The sequence below is a fragment of the Haliaeetus leucocephalus genome, unplaced genomic scaffold, assembly GCF_000737465.1.
Source record: "Haliaeetus leucocephalus isolate CR32 unplaced genomic scaffold, Haliaeetus_leucocephalus-4.0 Scaffold189, whole genome shotgun sequence".
In the NCBI taxonomy this organism is placed as follows: Eukaryota; Metazoa; Chordata; class Aves; order Accipitriformes; family Accipitridae; genus Haliaeetus; species Haliaeetus leucocephalus.
This window is the reverse complement of record NW_010972625.1, coordinates 846,759-852,795: the sequence shown is the minus strand read 5'-3', so window position 1 is coordinate 852,795 and position 6,037 is coordinate 846,759. Positions and strand designations below refer to the sequence as shown.

The window sequence follows — 6,037 nt, the reverse complement described above, 5'->3', positions numbered from 1 at the left end:
GAGGTGAAAGCCATCCAGCTAGCGTTAGATATTGCTGAAAGAGAAAAGTGGCCAGTGCTCTATCTCTATACTGACTCATGGATGGTGGCAAATGCCCTGTGGGGGTGGTTACAGCAATGGAAGCAGAGCAACTGGCAGCGCAGGGGTAAACCCATCTGCGCTGCCACACTGTGGCAAGATATTGCATCCCGGCTAGAGAATCCAGCTGTAAAAGTACATCACCTAGATGCTCATGTACCCAAGAGTCAGGCCACAGAAGAACATCGGAACGACCAGCAGGTGGATCAGGCTGCTAAGATTGAAGTGGCTTAGGTGGACCTGGACTGGCAACGTAAGGGTGAATTATTTATGGCTTGGTGGGCCCATACTACCTCAGGCCATCAGTGAAGAGATGCAACATAGAGATGGGCTCGTGATCGAGGGGTGGACTTGACCATGGACACTATTTCACAAGTTATCCATGAATGTGAATCGTGCTGCAATTAAGCAAGCCAAGTGGTTAAACTCTCTGTGGTATGGAGGGCAATGGCTGAACTATAAATATGGGAAGGCCTGGCACATCGACTGTATCACACTCCCACAAACCCACCAAGGCAAGCGCCATGTGCTTACAGTGGTGGAAACAACCACTGGATGGCTGGAAATGTATCCCATGCCCTGTGCCACTGCCCAGAATATCCTGGGCCTTGAAAAACAAGTTTTGTGGTGACATGGCACCCCAGAAAGAATTGAGTCAGACAAGGGGACCCATTTCTAAAAAAACTCATAGACACCTGGGCCGAAGAGCATGGCATTGAGTGGGTATATCACATCCCCTATCATGCACCAGCCTCCTGGAAAATTGAACAATACAATGGACTGTTAAAGACTACACTGAGAGCAATGGGGGGGTGGTACCTTCAAACATTGGGATACACATTTAGCAAAAGCCACCTGCTTAGTCAACACCAGAGGATCTGCCAATCGGGGTGGCCCTGCCCAATCAGAACTTTTATGTACTGTAGAAGGGGATAAAGTCCCTGTAGTGCACATAAAATATATGTTAGGGAAGACAGTCTGGGTTACTCCTGCCTCAGGTGAAGGCAAACCCATTTGTGGGATCGCTTTTGCTCGAGGACCTGGGCGCACTTGGTGGGTGATGTGAAAGGATGGGGAATTCCAATGTGTGCCTCAAGGGGATTTGAATTTAGGTGAGAATAGCCAATGAATTAAACTGTATGATGTTAATTGCTATATAACCCTGCCACTGTATGTCATCATTACTATAACTGTTATATGCCATATCAATGGTATTACAGTAAGAATCACTTAGATTAAGGAAAAATGAACTTTGATAAAATTGAGCAAAGCACAGTAGTGATGGAACCAGGACTGCCTTCAGCATGCAACAATCCGACACTACACACCATCCTCCTGCCGCGCCCAATGTCACCCGCCCGCCGCACTGCACTGAAGCCCAATCCTGCTCTGCCAACTGAGCAGACTTCACATCATCTCTCCTTCCCAGAAAGGCTGTTATGACAGATGGAGCCCAAAGTCATGGACTAAATGAACTCAGTGGACATTTTATAGGAATGGCCCAGAGACTAAGGGAATGATATCTCTGTGTGTGTATATATATCTCAAAGGACAGGAAAGGTGATGGTGATTAATTGGGATGTATTAGAAAGTATGGGACCTGAGTGTGATGTAAATGGTATAGAATAGGCGATGGATACTGTCCTGGTTTCGGTTGGGATAGAGTTAATTTTCTTTCTAGTAGCTAGTATAGTGTTATGTTTTAGATTTAGTATGAGAATAATGTTGATAACACACTGATGTTTTCAGTTGTTGCTAAATAGTGTTTATACTAAGTCAAGGATTTCTCAGCTTCTCATGCCCAGCCAGCGAGAAGGCTGGAGGGGCACAAGAAACTGGGAGGGGACACGGCCAGGACAGCTGACCCAAACTGGCCAAAGGAATATTCCATACCATGTGACATCATGCCCATTATATATAAACTGGGGACAGTTGACCGGGAGGGGTGGATTGCTGCTTGGGAACTAACTGGGCATCGGTCGGCGAGTGGTGAGCAATTGCATTGTGCATCACTTGTTTTGTGTATTCCAATTCTTTTATTATTGTTATCATTATAATTTTATTATTATTACAATTTTATTTATTTCTGTCCTATTAAACTGTTCTTTATCTCAACCTATGAGTTTTACTTTTTTTTCCCTGATTCTCTCCCCCATCCCACTGCGTGGGGGGGAGGTGAGCGAGTGGCTGTGTGGTGCCTAGTTGCTGGCTGGGGTTAAACTACCACACCAAGTTAATTTCCTTTTATGAGAAGGTCACCCATCTAGTTGACCAAGGGAAGCCAGTAATGCGGTGGTTTGGGATTTTAGCAAAGCTTTTGATACCGTCTCTCACAGTATCCTTCTGGATACACTGTCCAGTACACTGCTAGACAACTCCATAATACGTTGGGTGAGCACTTGGCTGACAGGTCAGGCTCAAAGGGTTATAGTAAATGGGGTTACATCAGGCTGGCATCCAGTCACCAGTGGGGTTCCCCAGGGCTCAATTTTAGTGGTAGAGCTCTTTAATGTTTTTATGAATGATCTGGACACAGGAATCGAATGTACATTAAATGTTTGCTGACGATACTACACTGGGAGGAGCTGTGGACTCCCTCAAGGGTAGAAAGGCGTTGCAGAGAGATCTGGACAGACTAGAGAGCTGGGCAATCACCAACTGTATGAAATTTAACAAGAGCAAGAGCCAGATTCGCCACCTGGGACAGAGTAATCCTGGTTATACATATGTCCTGGTTTCAGCTAGGACAGAGTTAATTGTCTTCCTAGTTACTGGTATAGTATTATGTTTTGGGTTCAGTATGAGAAGAATGTTGATAACACACTGATGTTTTCAGTTGTTGCTGAGTAGTATTTAGACTCAGTCAAGGATTTTTCAGCTTCTCATGCCCAGCCAGCGAGAAGGCTGGAGGGGCACAAGAAGCTGGGAGGGGACACGGCCAGGACAGCTGACCCAAACTGGCCAAAGGGGTATTCCATACCATGTGATGTCATGTCTAGTATATAAACTGGGGGGAGTGGGGCTGGGGGTAATCGCCACTTGGGGACTACCTGGGCATTGGTCGGTGGGTGGTGAGCAATTGCATTGTGCATCACTTGTATATTCCAATCCTTTTATTATTGTCATTTTATTATTGTTATCATTATTAGTTTCTTCTTTTCTGTTCTGCTAAACTGTTCTTATCTTAATCCAGGAGTTTTACTTCTTTTTTCTCCCGATTCTCTCCCCCATCTCACTGGGTGGAGGGGAAGTGACTGAGCAGCTGCGTGGTGCTTAGATGCTGGCTGGGGTTAAACCATGACAACATGCAAATTGGGGGATGAGAGGCTGGAGAGCAGCGCCACAGAAAGAGGTCTGGGGGCTTGGGTTGAGGTCAAGTTAAATATGAGTCAACAGTGTGCCCTGGCAGCCAAAAGGGCCAACTGTGTCCTGGGTGCATCAAGCACAGCATAGCTAGCTGGTCGAGGGAGGTGATCATCCCACTCTACACTGCACTGGTGCAGCCGCACCTCAAGTACTGTGTGCAGTTTTGGGTGCTTCACTCCAAGAAGGACATCAAACTATTAGAGGGTGTCCAGAGGAGGGGGACCAAGATGGTGAAAGGTCTCGAGGGCAAGACTTCTGAGGAGCGGCTGAGGCCGCTTGGTTTGTTCAGCTTGGAGAAGAGAAGGCTGAGGGGTGACCTCATCGCAGTTGACAACTTCCTCAAGGGGGACAGCAGAGGGGGAACTGCTGATCTCCTCTGTCTGGTGACCAGTGATGGGACACGAGGGAATGGACTGAAGCTGTGTCAGGTGAAGTTCAGACTGGACATAGGAAAATGTTTTTCACTGAGAGAGTGGTCAGTCACTAGAACAGGCTCCCAGGGCAGTGGTCATGACACTAAGCCTGTCAGACTTCAAGGAGCATCTGGATGATGCTGTTAGTCATATGGTTTAGTTTCAGGTCATCCTGTGAGGTAGCAGGGAGTTGGACTTAATGATCCTTATGGGTCCCTTCCAACTTGAGATATTCTGTGATTCTATGCTCCTGTTGTGGAAGATAATGGGGCTCCAAGGGCTGATTCAGATCTGCCTCTGCAGGGCTTTTGGCCCCCTTTCCGCACTGGAGCCTCCTCCTACCCTCCTTGGCGCTGGCTACACACACCCTGCCACTGTCTGCCTTCCTGGTGCTCCTGCCAGGACGTGCACTTTGCTCGCTCCATGCCTCCGCCTGCTCCTGGCCCTTGGCCTGTCCTGCTGGATCAGGGACCTGAATGGGGATGGAGGGAGAATGGTAGACTGGGAGGTGAGGATGGCGCACTGGGAAGATGGATGTGGAGCTGCGTGTGAGGTCTGGGAGCTGGAGCCATGTTCGGTGCCCCAGTGCTGCTCCCTGCCCAAAACTGCCTCCCAACGAAACTTCCTCCCAACATCTGCTGTCGCAAGAGGCTTTCTGGGAATAGGCGAGTCTTGGTGTCATCCGCCTCTCGCCGCTCTGCATACCCAGCTTCTGCTTGGCTGGGCCTGGGTGGTCCCCCCATGGAGCCCTGCTGTGCCTGCGGTGCTGCCGGTCCTGCCCGAGAGCACCCTCAGCGATGGTGCTGCCCGCGGCGGCGCAGGCAGCAGGGCTTTGGCCCAGCCGGGTCCCTGCCTGCTGCAGGCAGCCCAAGAAAGAGCAGGAAGCGCCTGGGCGCTAACAGCGAGGCTGCGGGGGCTTCCTCGATGTTGATCTTGAGCTGACTTCCTTCCCGGTGGGGAGCGGGTGGCCGGGGAGGGGGGGCGGGGGCGTTGCTGAGCCACGGTTCATTCATCCGCAAGGCGGGAAGAGAATCTGCGTCACTGCCCAGCAGCTGCGCTCGCAGGATACTGCGTTGCTGTTTCCATTGAGGTCATTTTGCCGAGCGGAGCGTTTCTGTCTCCCTGGCCCTTGTGTGTGCACCCACGGGGGAGGCGGGGGGGGGGGAGCAGGCACCCAGCGCGGGGCCTGTAGTGCCCTGCCCGCTGCTCCTGCCTGCTCTGCTGCAAACGGCTGGAAGCCTGTTGGCTATGCATCCTCGGCAGCGGCGCTGGAGCAGAGCCTTGCCTGCGATGTCTGTTTGAATAGGTGCTCACGACACGCGAACGCTGGATTGCATCAGGAGCAGGTTTCTGGGCGGCTGGTCCCAGCCTGGGTGCTGGCTTCTGGCTGCCGGCTCGACTGCCAAATAGTTCTCCCGAGACTGGTGCTTCCCATCACTTAGAGCTGCCTGTTGCTCCCGGAGTTGAGGAGACTGTAGCGGAGCAGCGTGGGTGCTGGCCGGGGACTCACTCCCCTGCGGAGCACACCGGGATCGGGGCAGAGCCCCCCTCCACGCCTCGGGCTGAGCTCCGGCCGCGCTCCCTGTAGCAGGGCCGGCCTCCTCGCTGCGCCCCAGCCCTCGCCTCGCTCCCAGCCCCGGCAGGGCAGGGCCGGGGCAGGCTCTGCCCTCCTGGCACATCGGGGCTCGGGGGACCCTCAGCCGCCCCCTCTGTGGCCTTTCCCGGAGGAGCACAGCTGAAGCCGCCAGCCGCACGGTCCCTTGCCCTGGGCTCGGCGTTGCCGCCTGCAGCAGCCGCACTCCCGGGGGCCGAGACGTGCCTGGCCTCAGCCCCGCTGCCATTTATGACTTGAATTTATGGATTGGTTGTGGGGTTTTTTTTTCTTTTTTCTTTTAAATCTGTGACCTGGGGGGCGGCAGGGCGCGGCGAACCGGGCACGGGTGGGGCTGGGCGGAGACTGGCTTCCCCGCACCGGCCGCGGGGCTGGTCGCGCTCGCCCGTCGCTTCGCGTGGGGCGGGTCTGCGGGAGCGGGGGGGGGGCACCCGGGGCATGCGAGGGCTCGGTGCCTGTTTCCGGCGGGCGGAGCCGGTCCGCCCTTCAACCCCTCGGCGGCGGCGACAGCGGCGGCACTCGCGGCACGAGCAGAGCGGAGCTGAACGGGACCGCACCGGAACGAGCC

General features: G+C 53.3%; 1 pseudogene; it reads left to right on the top strand.

Moving 5' to 3' along the window:
- Positions 1 to 255: 255 nt before the first annotated feature.
- LOC104830438 overlaps positions 256 to 6,037 on the top strand; it is a 17,597-nt pseudogene continuing 11,815 nt past the window's right edge.